The following is a 17,774-nucleotide window of genomic DNA, read 5'->3' as shown; positions in this document are numbered from 1 at the left end:
CTGATCTGCTTCAGAGCATCACAAGGGGAGGTGAGTCAATCCCAGTATAGGCACACACAGCCTGGGGGTCCCCTGGACAGACATCTACCCCTCTTGGTCTCCTCCTGCCTCTCCTGAGGCTACTTATAAAACGGGCTGTGAATAAATTTACCTGAAGTGCACATTTCAATTCCTATAGGCCCTCCTGCAGCTTCACAAGGCCCATAAGGCTAGTGCCCCTCATTTTGCTACCCTTTGGTAGCCCTATCTGTATAAGCCAGGATATACTTCCCTGCACTACTCACTTATGTGATGCCAGGAACTGTACAAACAATGTGCTAGCCCTATGCATTGATGCCATAGCCCCAGTCAGCCCTGAAGCTGTTTTCTTTATAGTGCAAACCAGTCTTTCACTTTTCCCATTATTTGCCTTTTATATCTCATGCCACTACAACTACAAAAACACAAGATGCCACAATCCTTTAAAAGAAAACAAAATTCCCACAAAACTCCGAAAAGAACAGTGGCGGATCACTTTAGCCAACACGCATCCAGGCAACAATCTGGCTCGGAAGAGGATGCCTCAGACACAAGCAGCCTTAATGATGCTCGCATCAGAACAACACTTTCCCAGGCCACAGGCCGCCTACAACACCAAGATGCTGACACTGACAACAACCTAATGGACTCTATCAGGTCGCTCCTGGCCTCGCATCATGATTCCCTCTCCAAGAAGTTTGATAAGGGACATGCTGATCTGAAAAGGGACATAGCCCTTATAGGAGAAAGAACAGATGCGCTGGAACGCAAGCAGGAAGATCTCAGAGTAGACCACGGCAATCTCTTAGACTACTCGCAGAGCCTGGCAGAGCAGATCACTGACCTCGAGCTCAAACTTGCAGACCTTGAGGATAGGACTCGCCGCAACAATATTAGGGTGAAGGGTATCCCTGAATCTGTGCCCCCGCAGGAGCTCGAAAAATTCCTCCAGGACTTTTTTGTTGCAGTCCTAGGTCCGGAGATTGAGAAAGAGATGCTCCTGGATAGAGCCCATAGAGCCCTGAGGCCGAGGACGGCTGAAGGCGATAAGCCAAGAGATGTTGTCGCCCGGCTACATTATTACACTTTTCGAGAGAAACTTCTGAGAGCCCTGGCAGGGGACAAGTCACTCCCGGAGCAGTATGCTGACATTCAGGTCTTCCAAGATCTCTCTCCCCACACTCTCCAGATAAGAAGACATTACCAACCCTACACTAAAATCTTGAGAGATAAGGGCATTAAATACAGGTGGGGCTTCCCTGTCAAGCTATACATCAATAAAGATGGTCAACAATATGCGGCATCCTCACCTCAACAGGCAAGGGAATTACTTCAAAGATGGAGCCTGCTACCACAAGACCCACTGATACCATCCCAAGCAATTGTACCTGGTAGAGGCCTGAGAGCATCAGCCCCTGAGTGGGGCTCCCTTCCGCAGAGACCCAGCAATGACCAGAGGAATACCTCAATTTCTAAGACTAGAGACACTCCCTCGTGAGATACTCCACCCTGGTCATTGCTCTGATGTGCATATAGTTATCTCCCCAATTAGGGGCTTACAATTGAGGAACTCTTTATCACTACAGAGACTGACTCGTGTGTACCGAGGGTACACGAAGATCGGTGAGACTACTAAGACATAATGGACGTTTTCTCTTTTGTACATTAATGTTCTCTGGCTTTCTCCTCTCCTCACCTCCCCTCCAATTCCTTCTTGCTTTCTCTTCCCTTTTTTTTTTTTTTTTTTTCTTTCTTTTCCTAACTACTCTTCCTCTACTCTTCTTCTCTTCTTTCTTTTCCCCACCCTTACTTACTCTACCTCCTTGTGCCTGTAATTAACTGTAAAGTGTACTTATCTAACTCGTTAAGGTCAAACGAAGTTGTAACCTGTAGCCCACCACGTTCCAGCACCTTTTTTAGACGACCACTGCTTAGTAAAGCACCCTCCCTAACACTACTAAAGGGATACCCCACGGTAGTGGAGTACATTAACAACAGCTCTACACTCCCACTCTAGATTGCCTACTCCCTCTAGATAAATGAGTGTTATGTGAGAAGAGTGATTTCCCACCCCCCGGAATAACTAGGAGGTAACATGGATAGTAAGTAGCTCTACACCCCTGCCTTAGGTAACACAGCACCTAGGATAAAATAGACTACACATGTCTAAATACCCTCGCCCCTCTAAACTATCACTATTGAAGTAGCTGTCTCTCTCCTTACTGGGATAGGCAGGAGTTGGGGCCCCTTGAACACCTATTTGGCATTCATCTCCCATTAAATAACAGCCTGAGTTCCCTGAACTACATAACCCCTAAATTGGTTCTTTTGGGCTGATGGTCATCATTGTGTGCTGGTATTTGTACCCATGTTGTTACTGTTCACTCTGTTGATGTTTTTACTGATATTTATGTATGTTCCTCAAGTTATATAAGATGTCTAAAAACCAATATTTGCTCAGAATCCTCAGCCTGGCGACCACCAGGTCTTCACGTTGTTGCTGTTCTGACTGATATTTATGTATATACCCCACAAAGGTCAGATGGCTATCGTCAGGAGTGGCACACTTTTCTTTAATCCCCACTAGCGTCCAATATCCCTAATGTTAAGTACATTGCTTATCGCTATCCACACACACCCCTGACATATGCCCCACTGACTGTGTTGATCTCATACCATTTATACGAACAGTCCCTCCACCTGTACTTGATCAACCAGGAATTAGATTAGTTCTCAACTTGATGGCCGTCAGACTCACATGAGATATTAGCTCCAAGGTACAAGATAGACACCCCTCCCAAACATACCCCCCACGAACTGACGATGGTCACCATATATTGTTTGTTTACAAGGTTGTTGATGTTGTTTATTGTTGTTTTTCTTGTTATTGATTTGGGCTGTTCATCCTAATACCTCTGACCATAATAGCAGATATTTGGGGCCTGGAATACCTCTCCCCGCAGGAGCAACGTGTATGTATATGACCACCCTTGAGGAGACACTATGGACAGAAACCCATGAGTACAGACTAACGCACAAGTCTTCCATTTTCCCCCCCAATCCTCATTTTTGCAGACCTGACATTAGACTTCCCGTACCCCAAGTTTTCTCTTAACCTTATGCCAGAGATAACTGTGTGCACCCATTACAGTAATATAGTGACAGACCCTCGCTTACAGCGAGAAAATTATAACAGCGAGGGGGGGAAAGGGTTTTCTCTTTCTCTCTCTTTCCCTCTCTCTCTCTCTCCCTATTCTTGCACGTTTCAAACTTGACTGACTGGGGCTCGGCTATCTCTGCTGGCCTCCCCCCCCCCCACATATCTATAGTTGTGCTCTCCAACTGTCAGTTGTGAGATCACTCATTGTGATAGTGTTTATATACACATCGATATACGCTAGTAGCGCTTTACCCTCAAGACATCCTGTTCGTGGCCTGAAGTGCTCCAACACCCGCCTCCCTCCTTTTCCCATTCATATCCCCCCGTCCCCTCTTACCTGCGCCACCCCCTCTAAAACCTTTCCCCTTACCCGCAACTGAGGTCCTCATTTGCTACCCAGGAGGAGTCCGCTCATAACATGGCTCCTGTTTTGGCTGCCACCCTGAATGCCCAGGGACTTAACTCGCCTACTAAAAGGAGTCTCCTGCATCACTACCTACTTGCCCACAAAATACACTTAATGTTTTTGCAGGAGACTCACTGGGAAAGGGGCTCTAAACAGCCCAGGAGTCCCCCTTTATACCCGATCTGTGAAACCGCCTCCTACACGAAAAAAAAAAGAGGGGTTGCCATAATGATCCATCGTGACGTTAGTTGTAAGATAGATCATATTGAACGAGACCCTGAGGGTAGGTTCCTCATTCTTGTTTGTGTCCTGAATGGAGCTCCTTACACGCTGGCATCCATCTATGCCCCGAATTCGGGACAGATTTCCTTTCTCCGAAAATTCTTGAACAAGCTAGATCCAATCAAGAGAGGACATCTCTTGGTGGGGGGCGATCTGAACTTGGTCTGGAACCCAGTGCTAGACAAGAAAAAAAACACAAACCACCCAACCGACCGTAACCTACTTTCACTCTCAATGGCCTTTCGTAGGCTAATGTATCAATTTGGACTGTTTGATGTCTGGAGATGTCTAGCTCCGACTGAACTGGACTACACACATCACTCGGTGCCCCATAATTCATACTCTCGGTTGGATTATCTGCTCTGTGACTCATGGACACTTGACAAATTTGCTGGATCAAAGATCAGGCCTTGTCCATGGTCGGACCACGATATGGTTAGTGCCCAACTCTTAGACTTACAGTCCCCTGACGGTAGGCCGTCCTGGAAGCTTCCAGACCAGTGTCTTGCGGAACCAGGGATTCCACCTCTCAATGAAATCATCCTAGATTTCTTAGCACACAATGACACTGGAGACACGAGTCTTGAAATAGTCTGGGCCACCCTCAAAGCGTACTTGAGAGGTCACTTCATAAAGAAAAAGGCCCAATGGAAAGCGGCTCATAAGATCCCCTTATCAAAGCTATATGCCGAACTAAGACTCCTAGAGAAGGCCAATAAAAAAGCCCCGGACCCCACTCTTGCCACCCAGGTGGGGGCAATAAGGTCTGAGATCAACAAACGAGAGCTATTAAAAGTGCAAACCAACCTATTCAAATTAAAACAGATTTACTATAGTAAAGGGAACAAGGCCGATAGGCTTTTGGCCCGCAAACTGCGTAATAGGGCGGTTGCAAGTAGGATCCCGACCATCAACTCTGGCCGTGGTATGGTCTGCTCTCCTAAGGAGATCGGTCAAGCCTTCTCAGACTACTATGCTACCCTTTACGATCTAGACAGTGGTTCTAGTGACCCACCGGTGAGTGGTGGGGAGTTGGGGCAATTCTTAACCGAGTTGCGTCTACCACAGCTAAGTGAAGAGTCTGCTGCAGACCTTGATAGACCATTCACCTTGGAGGAAGTGAAGGCGGCCGTCCTGTCCCTTAAACCCCACAAGGCCCCTGGTCCGGATGGCTTTTCTACCCTCTTCTACAGAACCTTTGTGTCTCTTCTTTCTCCTCTTCTACTCCGACTGTTTAACGATGTGGCTAAAGGAGGCAAGACGTTAGGGGAATTCTTGGAGGCTACTATTATGACCATCCCTAAGGAAGGGAAGGACCCCAAGGAATGCGGGAGCTACAGGCCTATCTCCCTTATAAATGTGGACATCAAGATATACTCTAAAGTCCTTGCGACAAGACTAGAGAAGCACCTCCCTTCCATAATCCATCTAGACCAAGTCGGATTTGTCCAAGGCAGACAGGGCTCTGACAATACCCGTAGACTGCTGAACATCTTCGCTGAATCACACGATATGGGCCTGCCCTTTCTCACCCTGTCATTGGATGCCGAAAAGGCCTTCGACAGGGTGAGATGGGCATATATGTTTGAGACTCTGAGAACATTTGGGGTCCCGCTCTCATTCTGTAGGGCAGTTGAGGCCCTATATACCCTTCCCACAGCTGTGGTTAAGGGGCTGGGTTTTTGCTCCCCTAAGATACGCATACGTAATGGAACGAGGCAGGGATGCCCCCTGTCGCCGCTCCTCTTTACGATGGTTATGGAGCCATTAGCAGAAGCCATTAGGCAGGACACCCAAATCCAGGGTCTGTTACTGCATGATTCAGTACAAAAAGTGGCATTATTCGCTGATGATCTTACACTTTTCATTGCCGAGCCGACCTCATCACTCCCACCGCTGATGGCTCTTATTGAAAGATTCGGTGTACTTTCTAACTACAAAATAAATGTAGCCAAGACGGAGGAGTTCTCGATTCATTTAGATTTTCAAGAACAGAGAATTTTGCGACAGCAATACTCCTTCAAATGGTCTACTAGAGGTATCCGGCACCTTGGGGTCTTCTTGTCTCATGACAAGGAGACGGTCCTCCATGAGAACTACCACACCTTGTTGAAGGCAGTCGATAAACACCTGAGAGCAAAGAAATATGACGAACTCTCCTGGATGGGAAGAATTGCAGCTCTGAAAATGATGCTACTTCCCAAGCTAACGTACATTATGCGATGTATTCCCCTCCCAGTCCCAGATAAACTTCTGAAAAATTTTCAGACCCTTTTTAACAGATATATCTGGAACAACAAGAAACCCAGAGTCGCGGCCTCAATCTTACAGTCCCCCCTGGATCTGGGAGGGCTGGGATTGCCAAGCGTGAAGATGTACTACGAGGCGGCAATGATCTCTCATGTCTCAGCTTGGGGTCGAGATCTCCCCCCCACGAGATGGAGGGATCTGGAACAGGCATCACTACCTGCCTATATAGATCTATCTGATTTGCTGTGGTTCCCCCCGCATCTTGCTACCGTACACACCATCTCTAACTCAATCGTTAGAGGATGCCAAATGCTATGGTACAAATTACGACACCACACTCAGATCGCCCCCCATCCCTCTCCTATTCAGCCTATACTCCCCATACTCCAGACCCTCCCCAATATGAGATTGAACTGGTGGCGGCAGATCGGAATTTCGACAGTAGGCGACTTCTATGTAGAAGGTCGACTACTAACACAAGACGAGATGGTGGCAAACTTTGAAGTCCCGAGGCAATTGACATTTGAACTTCTAAGATTAAGATCCCTACTAAAAGCCTGGGGGTTCCTGAGAGATGCCCCACAGCCTCTTACGGCTTGGGAAGCTCGATGGAAAACGGGTCTCCAGACCTATAAACCCCTCACGGCACACTATCAATGCCTACTGGTTCCCCCCACAATTCCTAAGACGAGACACATGCTCTCCTGGGAGACAGAACTACAAACGGTATACTCCCCTTAGAGATGGACATTGGCCATCGCTAAGACCAAGGCGACCTTACATTGCACCACGATGTACGAGCTCTACTTTAAAATGCTCACCAGGTGGCATCTGGTCCCAACCAGACTGCAGACTCTCTATCCTAATCACTCCCCTTCCTGTTGGAGAAACTGTGGTGGCATTGGCACCCCACTACACACCTGGTGGACCTGTCCCAACATAAAGGCGCTCTGGGGTAAGACCAGTAGGATCTGTTGCTTAATGGGTCTTCCAGAGATAAAGGACCCCGGAACGGCCCTTCTCCATTTGGGCTTAGAGAAAGTGCCTCCGCACCAGAGAACCCTTCTTATATATATACTCACCTCAGTTAAAATGGCAATTGCCAGGAACTGGAAGAAAATACACCCCCCAAAATGGCAGAGTGTACTGGAATATCTGAACTATGTCAAGTCCATGGAAGACTTTGTCTACAGAATCCGACGCAAGTCGGAAACTTTTTGTCTTGTTTGGGAACCCTGGGAAGCTTACCTGCAGAGCCTCAGAGCTAAATCTTAGGTCTCCCTGCCCCCTAGGGCCACTGGCCCCAGACACGGGTCTAAGGCGGTCTGTCCACCCTTCTCCCCCCCCCCCTCTCCACTCAATGAGCTCCCCCCCCCTCCTTAGCTAATATCCTCTCCCCCCTCAAAGGGGGTACTTCAGCCCGTAACAGCGCAACGATGACCGAATCTTGATTCCACCCCCTTGGAGTGGTGGCCCTTGTTGGCCCTTGTATCCGCTCAGCTGTCTATTCAGGCAATATCCACATAGCAACCGACTACTAGCGTAATTCCGCTTTTATAAAGCAGATCAAAAGGCGGAATAAAAAATAAAGACGCCAAAACCTTAAACCTACCAACAGACAACGACTCTCCCAACCTGTAAACGCTCCTATTCACTCCTTACTTCATCACCCACTCGGGTATAGTTTGATCTCTGGATCCTCTAGGAATGGGGTAAAAACCTGGTTATATTAAGCAATATCTATGTCATTTCAATGTAATACGAGATACCATGTTTGTGATTTTTGTGTTTACTCGATTTTTGTAACGTTTGCAAGAGTTGTGATAACCTATTTATATAATAAAAAATACTTTTAATAAAAAAAAACAAAAAAAAAAAAACTCATAATTACTGACTTTAGAATGCGTTATGGATCTTGTCGGTATAGGGTGTACCGCTCACTTTTTGGTCTCCCAGGACAGGCTCATAATACCGGCGCTATTGAAGTCCCATAGAATAAAGGGTTTACAAAGCTTACATAAGTCAGTTTGCGGTAAGGCCAAACAAGTGTGCGGTACACCTATACCTGCAAGACTTGTAATAGCAGCGGGCGTAAAAAAAAGCAGCGTTAGGACCTGTTAACGCTGCTTTTTTACCTTAACGCACAACTCGTAATCTAGCCGTAAGATCTTTCAGTGTTTTTATGAAAAATTCCTTGATATGTGATATTTTCTCCAATATCTGTTAGTTTATTTTAGGTTATTTGTAATTGGTGATCCCACATTGAATTGAAAAATGTATACAAATATGTGGTATATGTAATTGGCTAATCAGTATAGGAGGTATGTTCACTGAGGGTTTATACGGTAGAAAGGAAATTATGTAAGCATAGCATGAATAAGGACATGTAGTCAGAAACGTTGCTGCTGTTATTTTGCTGATGCTGCAATAAACTTGTGATTAAGATTCACCAAATTGGAGTGCTGCTGTTCTTTTAGAACTCTTGGTACTCTCTTAAAATCCATAAAATGGGGTGATAAAGAGAGAAAGAGGTGAGAAAAGAGAAGAAGAAAAAAAAGGAGCCAAAGGGTATAGTGATCAAACTACTTGTGTGTGTTATTATTATTGTACTTATTAATAGAACTGTATTTACTATTAACTGGGTTGGAAACTTCTAATGGTCTAATTCTTGTGAAAAATCCAGTTAGTAATTGTGTATAAACATTGTGTTAGGGACTCTAATTCCGCAAAGAAAAAAAAAAGCCTATAGTGATCAATCTTCTTGTGCTTGTGGAAAAATAATACTGCAGTTACTGTGTTAGGGGCTAGTTTGATGTGTAAGAATTGTGGTAGGAATTCTAAAACCGTGAAAAAAAGGAAAAAAAAAAAAAAAAAACACACTGTCCTACATTCTTCATCCTTTCTCCAACCTTCATCAGGTAGTCCCACTGAGGTGAATTCTAATATCTCTTATGTACAATTCCTATTCCCTGAAATACCCTCAAAGAATGTTAGTGCCTCATCTTTACTGTTAATGAATTTTGTCTCATCCTTCAAAAGAACCTTGATCTTTGCGGGAAAAACGACAAAGGCTCTAAAAACTTTATTGTTTATTTTATTTCAGACTGGAATAAGTTCTTTCCTAGCCTTAACCGTTTCTGCCGCAAAGACTTGATATATAGAGATTTTCCTCTCCTGTACTTGGTCGGATATTATTATTTTGTTTGTATGCATTAAAGATCTCTGCCTTCATCTTGTAATTCGTAAATTATTATTAATTTACAAATTTTTGCTTTTTGCTATATTGATTCTATATACTTTCTCTGTTGTATAGGATATTTTATCTTTATTTAGACTTAAGAGAGTAGGTTAGAGTATTTTTGGGAGGCATTGTTTTAATAGAAAGAAATGTGTCCATATAGCCAATTACAGCTCCTTAATAATAACCCAATAGCCTCTGAAGAATATAGTTACATTTTAACTTCGGTGTCACCACTATTTTTTAGTAGCAAGCAATTAAACCCTAAGCTCAATATAGCCTACTATTGCACAGGTGTCTACAGGTACCACCCCTTTTCTTAGAGCTAGTAGTTATAGGTCTTATATACCATCAGTTGCAAGAAGGAATTCAATTCTATTTCATCGGTTACTTTGTAGTCTATCTACATTAAATAACTAGATTTGCTACCTATACCTAATATTTTGGCTCCACAGTTATGTTCCACTCTTATCTCCAATTTTTTTTTTGTCAAGCTGTAGTTAAAAGAAAGTGAGTTTCCCTCAAAACTTTAAGTGGGTAGAGTTTAAGTAGAGGGTCGTACTTAAACTCCCTTATGGTTACAGGTTAACGACTTCATTTGTACAAATATAACCACATTATACAGAATAGTCTATTTTATATAATAAAGCATAAGTCCAGTTTCCTAACTATGACAACCAAAGTAAGCTGTTTAGCTCTCTCAAAGATTCCCAGCCCTTTTTGTTGAATGATTCCTAATATGAGGGGGTTAAAGTACTTTTTGGTTCTCCACAATCAATAATTTTCTCCAAGGTTTTAAAAGAGAGAGAAAACAAAACAGTCCCAAATTTCCCCTTGTCCTCTCTGAGGTGTAAAGTGGCTGAGTGTGATTTAGAGAATTTCAAACTTAACAATTTTTCATCCAGCATCTCCCCATCTTAAGGATAGTTTGTAGGAACTGATCCAAGATCCTTATATCATCCTCCTCTTTCTCTCCTCCCACCTCTTTTCCTTCTCTTCTCCCTTCTTTCCTTCTTTTCGTATCCTTTCTCAATGTTCCCTTCCAAACTGTGTTTATCTTATATTTTATTAATTAATGTATCTTTGCCCATAAGTGGCATAGTGGAGCCATCACAATTCTCAGTCAGTGGAGTAGAGTTTACTTGCCTTTTCCTTATTTATCAAGTTTAGAGAGAAAAATACACATTCCTTTTATAGCAATATAATTAGCCCTTGACAGTATAGGCATCTTCACTGGTTACTTGCATGTTCTTATGGGCCCCAGACCTTGCTTTTACAAGCTTAACCCTTCTGTGTTTACATACACAACTAACTGACAATGCATTTAATTTTTAACAGCAATTTGTGTACTTACAGTTGGTGGTTCACAGCTTGTTGTGCCCAGAATATTCTCCTCCCGTGAGTTTAATTATTACTAGACTCAGTATTGGGCAATTAATCCAACTGCAGGACCCCCCTGCAGTGAAGTTGGTCACTCTTATGATAGTTCACTCTGGTGCTATGCTTCATAGACTCACAAGGGTTCCACACGGTCCTCAAAAGTAGGAGCTCCCTTCACAGGTGAAGCCCTTGGACCTCAACTTGGGCAGCTGTGTTCTCTCTCTCTCCCTCCCTACTGACTGCCTTGATCTCTAACGTGTTAGGGCTCCAGGTTCCCCACCTCAAGGGTCGTGTGAAGATACTCACCCGGCTAAGCAGATCTCGCTTTAGCAAAGGGCCATTGAGTAAGCGTTTTACCGCTGGCAGGAGACAGCAGTCTGCATCTCTCACACCGCCATTCCGCCCACAGGAAGTCTACACCTCGTATATTCCAAACTTTAGTGTACATATGTGATTTAGAGATTCCTTTGGACATGAGAACACCTTTAAAATGACTTTATTTATTTTTTTCCAAATGGGTCATGTGAAATAAATTATCTTTATACATCTATTCTTGGTGTAATGCTGCTGTTCCTTTTGAATATGTTCTATAAGCTGAATTTTCATACAGGTGATTGAAGTTTTGTGATAAAAAAATAAATATGTATTCTATTTTAAATGGATCCATAACAGTCTATATACTGGGGCCTACTTATCAAGCCGTCAACTGTGCTGCATTCGTCGGCACCAATACGCTCGCCTGACATCGCCTAACTTAGCTGCCGCGGACCTGAATATGTATTCTATTTTAAATGGATCCATAACAGTCTATATACTGGGGCCTACTTATCAAGCCGTCAACTGTACTTATCAAGCCGTCAACTGTGCTGCATTCGTCGGCACCAATACGCTCGCCTGACATCGCCTAACTTAGCTGCCGCGGACCTGAATATGTATTCTATTTTAAATGGATCCATAACAGTCTATATACTGGGGCCTACTTATCAAGCCGTCAACTGTGCTGCATTCGTCGGCACCAATACGCTCGCCTGACATCGCCTAACTTAGCTGCCGCGGACCTGAATACGCTCTCCATATTTAACAAAAAAGCTGACAAAAAGCTGTGCACCAAGTGCGGGGCGATGAGCAGCGGACTGTTGTTAACTAACAGTCATCGATTTTGCTGCTCTTCGGCTTTTTCCCAGCTTTATTTGTATACTGTCACTAAACACCCACACTATAATAACCCCTGTGTTTAACCCCTATACCGCCAATCCCGGAGACCACCGCCACTCTAATAAACTTATTAACCCCTTTTCCTCTGCTCCTGGAGTCCACCGCCACCTAAATTATACTTATTAACCCCTAATCTGCCGCCCCCTACACCTCCGCCACCTACATAAAGTTATTAACCCATATCCTGCTGCTCCTGGAGCCCACCGCAACTAAATAAATGTATTAACCCCTAAACACCAGCCCCCCACATCGCCATAAACTAAATTAACTTATTAACCCCTAAACCTAACAACCCGCTAACTTTATAATAAACATTAACTCATCCCTATCTTATAATAAATTTAAACTTACCTTTAGATTTAAATTAAACTATATTAAACTATTAATTAACCTATTCTAACTATTATAATAAAATTACATTAAACTATATTAAATTAATAATGAACCTATCCTAACTATTATAATAAAATTACATTAAACTATATAAAAAAATAATTAATCTAACCTAACATTTATGCTAAAATTACAATAAACTACAAATTAAATTAACTATATTATATATTTAAACACCTAACCCTACTCAAATAATTTAAATCTACACTAAAAAATTACAAAGTTACAAAAAACTAAGTTACACAAAAAAATAAACACTGTTACAAAAAAGAAAAAAGAAATTATCAAAGCTTTAAACTAATTACACCTAATCTAAGGGCCCTATGAAAATAAAAAAGCCCCCCCCCCCCCCCAAAAAAAAAAAAAAAAAAAAAAACCCTAGCCTACAATAAACTACAAATAGCCCTTAAAAGGGCCTTTTGGGGGCATTGCCCCAAAGTAATCAGCTCTTTTACCTGTAAAAAAAAATTACAAATACCCCCCAACAGTAAAACCCACCACCCACACAACCAACCCCCCAAATAAAAAGCTAATCTAAAAAACCCTAAGATCCCCATTGCCCTGAAAAGGGCATTTGGATGGGCATTGCCCTTAAAAAAGCTCTATTGCAGCCCAAGACCTAATCTAAAACTAAAACCCACCCAATAAACCCTTAAAAAAATCCTAACACTAACTCCAGAAGATTTACTTACAGTTTTGAAGATCCGACATCCATCCTTCAAGAAGCCGGGAGAAGTCCTCAATGAAGCGGCTGAAGTCTTCATCCAAGCCCGCAGAAGTCTTCCCAGACGGCATCTTCTATCTTCATCCATCCGGCGTGGAGCGGCTCCATCTTCAAGACATCCGACGCGGAGCATCCTCTTCTTTCCGACGACTACCGACGAATGAAGGTTCCTTTAAATGACGTCATCCAAGATGGCGTCTCTTAGATTACGATTGGCTGATAGAATTCTATCAGCCAATTGGAATTAACGTTGAAAAAATCCTATTGGCTGTTGAAATCAGCCAATAGAATTGAGCTTTCATCCTATTGTAACTGTAATTTTTTAGTGTAGATTTAAATTATTTGAGTAGGGTTAGGTGTTTAAATATATAATATATTTAATTTAATTTGTAGTTTAATGTAATTTTAGTATAACAGTTAGGGTAGATTAAATTAATTAGTTTAATATAGTTTAATATAATTTTAGTATAACAGCTAGGGTAGATTAATTATTAGTTAAATATAGTTTAATTTAAATCTAAAGTTAAGTTTAAATGTATTATAAGATAGGGATGAGTTAATATTTAATGTAAGGTTAGCGGGTTGTTAGGTTTAGGGGTTAATAGGTTTAGTAAGTGGTAGTGATGTGGGAGGCCAGGGGTTTAGGGGTTAATAACTTTATTTAGTTGCGGCAGTGTCGGGAGCGGCAGATTAGGGGTTAATAGCTTTTATTTAGGTGGCGGCGGTGTTGGGGCGGCAGATTAGGGGTTAATAATTTTAATGTAGGTGGCGGTGGTGTAGGGGGTGGCAGATTAGGGGTGTTTAGACTCGGGGTACATGTTAGGGTGTTAGGTGTAAACATAACTTTTATTATACCATAGGAATCAATGGGATATCGTGCAGCAGCGAACATAAGCTTTCGCTGCTTTCAGACTCCCAATGATTCCTATGGCATCCGCCGCCTCCAGGGCAGCGGATTGAAAACCAGGTACACTGGGCTGGAATAGTGGCGAGCGTACCTGGTAGTTATTTAATAAGTAGCAAAAGTAGTCAGATAGTGCCGAATTTGCATTCGGAACATCTGTAGTGACGTAAGCATCGATCTGTGTCAGACTGAGACCAAAAATTCTACTTTTGCCGGACTGTAGCCTTTGATAAATAAGGCGAATCAAGCTCTCCACAATTACGCTGCGGAATTCCAGCGTATTTGTGGTTGATGGCTTGATAAATAGGGGCCGATGTGTGTACTAATGGGTCCCCTTTTCCTTATGTTTCTGCTATGTATATTAACATTTAGTAAAGGCTTGAGAACTTGTAAGAGAGACTGAATCTTGAGCATCGGTAAGTACCCTAGTGGAGGCACCATTTGCTTTTTAGAGGTGTTGTAGCCAGTCTCTGGGGAGATATTGGTGACTGTGCTTATATTGGGCCAGATTACAAGTGGAGGGCTAAATATGCGCACACACTCAGAGATGCACTCATATACACTGGCAGAGAAACAAGGGAGTTTTCATTGGTGCAGCCTATACAGCACATAGTTGATAATATTGCCAAAGAATAGCATATTATAACCCTCATTGAATATACTTTCCCATGCTGAAACAAAGGGGTTTAAAAAACAAAAACAAAAACAACATTTCTTGCATTACTAACTATAATCAGCACAGATCACAGGAGTTTTCTGGGCACAGGGCAGGTTCTAGAAAACCACCCAAGTTCTTAAGTGTGGAAGCTAACACACACACACGTCACACACACACACATAAACATGCATAAAGATAAATACACACAAATACATTCACAGAAACACAAACACAAACATGCATAAAGATAAATACACACACATACATTCACAGACACACACACACAAACATGCATAAAGATAAAAACACACATACATTCACAGACACACACACACAAACATGCATAAAGATAGATACACACATACATTCACAGACACAAAAAAACTAGCATAAAGATAAATACACACACATACGTTCACAGAAACACACACACACAAACATGCATAAAGATAAATACACACACATAAATTCACAGACACACACACACAAACATGCATAAAGATAGATACACACACATACATTCACAGACACACACACACACACAAACATGCATAAATATAAATACACACAGATACATTCACAGACTCACATACACACACATGCATAAAGATAAATACACACACATACAATCACAGAAACACACACACACACAAACATTCATAAAGATAAATACACACATACATTCACAGACACACACACACACAAACATGCATAAAAATAAATACACACACATACATTCACAGACTCACATACACACACATGCATAAAGATAAATACACACACATACATTCACAGACTCACATACACACACATGCATAAAGATAAATACACACACATGCATTCACAGACACACACACAAACATGCATTTTTAACTATTTAAAGAAAATCAGCATATGAGCCAGAGGGGGGCATTTGGGGCACATTTATAAAATTAACCAGAGAGCTGATCACTGGTTAATTTTATAAGCGCTAATTGCTACTGCAAGCTTGTTGTAGCAATAACCAGACAATTGTAATGGCTGGTTATTTGCCCGTTTGCAGGCACGCAATAAATTAGTGATCCATTTGTAATCTAGCCCATTATGAGAAACATTTCATGATTTAAAGCACAAATGCAGGGGCAAAACTACAGGGGGTGCAGAGGGTGGGGGCCCAGCTTAAAAAAAAAAAAAGTTGACCTGCCACTGCCTGCACTGATATCATGTGAGTGTGATGTGATGCTTCACTAGTGTCTTTGTCTCTGACTACAGGGGTTAGTGTTTTACCCATTGGTGTTTATGTGTGTATGTGTATGTATGTGACTGTGTGTGTATTTATGCATGTATGTGTGTGTGTATGTATGTGACTGTGTGTGTATTTATGCATGTATGTGTGTGTGTATGTATGTGACTGTGTGTGTATTTATGCATGTATGTGTGTGTTTGTGTATGTTTGTGGAACCAGCAAATTACAGACCTTGTTACTACAGCATGGGGGGCGGGGGGTAAACAGTGTCACTATACAGTACCACTATATACAGTACGAGGGGCTGGACCATGTCACTGACTACTGTGGTCACTTTATAAAGTACTGGGGTGGGTAGGGTCAGGCCAGCCATCTCACCGGCAGATTACAGACTGTGTCACTAACTCACTATATACAGTACTGGTGGGTTAAACAGTGTCACTATATACAGTAATAGGGGTTCAGACCATCTAACAGACTGTGGACACAGGGTACCTCCTTTTGCAGACATGTAATCTGATTCATATTTTTTTTCTGTGTTAAATGTTAAAAATAAATAATAATAAAAAAATTATATGTATCAAATTCACATTTTTTTTCTTCTTAGATTCTTGCACCTGGGCCCTGTGGTTTCTAGTTACGCCTCTGCACAAAATGGTTTTTTTTGCAAGCATTTTTTAATACATTTATCAGATGTTTTGTATGACATAAAATCTTTATTTTATGTATTTGAATTTAAAGAGATAGTAAAGTCAAAATGAAACATACATGATTCAGATAGAGCACATAAGGTAAATCAAATTTCTAATTTACTTATTTTATGTATTTTTTTCATTCTCTTGTTATCCTTTGTTGAAAAGGATACCTATGTAGGCCCATGAGCAACAATACATTACTGGGAACTAGATGCTGATTGGTGGCTGCACACATATGCCTTTTGTCATTGGCTCACCTGATGTGTTCAGCTAGTTCCCAGTAGTGCATTTCTACTCCTTCAACAAAGGATACCAAGACAATGAAACACATTTAAAAATATAAGTAAAATACATGCTCTGTCTAAATCATAAAAGGCAAATGTTGGGTTTCATGTCCCTTTAATGCTATGGACAGAAGACGATGCCTTTGCTCTATTGATTGCACTCTTCTTGTAATCTTTCCCCACATGTTTGAATAATTTGCAGTAATAATACTTAGTATTATGTTTTCATTCTTCATGTTAGTCCCTTTTTAAAATTGTGTTTTACAAATTCCAATATAATTTTTAAGTGCATACACCAGACTTCAGAACCCTAAGCTTGTTCTGTGTGGTAGTTCATTTTTATCAGTTCTTAATTGGCTGCTGCAGTAAGTAAGATTAGGGGTCTTTCAAATGGTTTGTTACTAAACTGCGAAACAATGACATTTTTGCTAAAAACATTTCAGTTTGAAATGCTTTTAACATATTCCTTGTTTGTAGATCTTTTGCAATGTATTGCTTCATTGATTATATATACCATATATAAGCAATCATTTTTATGTCCTTTAAATGATTACGTAGATTTACATACACATTGGTAATATGATAGTAATGTAATGTAGTATTCACTGTTTTCATCTACTTGCTTATTGATATAGATTCCTGTACAATGCGTATTACACATTTTATATTTTTATCTGCACTAGCAAAGAAGATTAAGCAGATAAAATAATATATATTGACAAAATAACTAGTATTTACTAGCCATTTAATTATTAGTTTTCATGATTTTTTAAAATGTTTAAAGTATTAACATTACCATAGTGGTCACATCCACAAGGCACTCACTCACAGAGGTGACAAGATATTTTCAAAATAGGGTTTCCATAGCCCATTTTATTATAAGGGACATTAGAAAATCATTTAAATTCAGGCTCCTTTCAAAATTGTAGACAAATGGCTACA

The sequence above is a fragment of the Bombina bombina genome, chromosome 4 (genome assembly GCF_027579735.1).
Source record: "Bombina bombina isolate aBomBom1 chromosome 4, aBomBom1.pri, whole genome shotgun sequence".
NCBI lineage: Eukaryota > Metazoa > Chordata > Amphibia > Anura > Bombinatoridae > Bombina > Bombina bombina.
Note: the sequence above shows the minus strand (reverse complement) of the source record.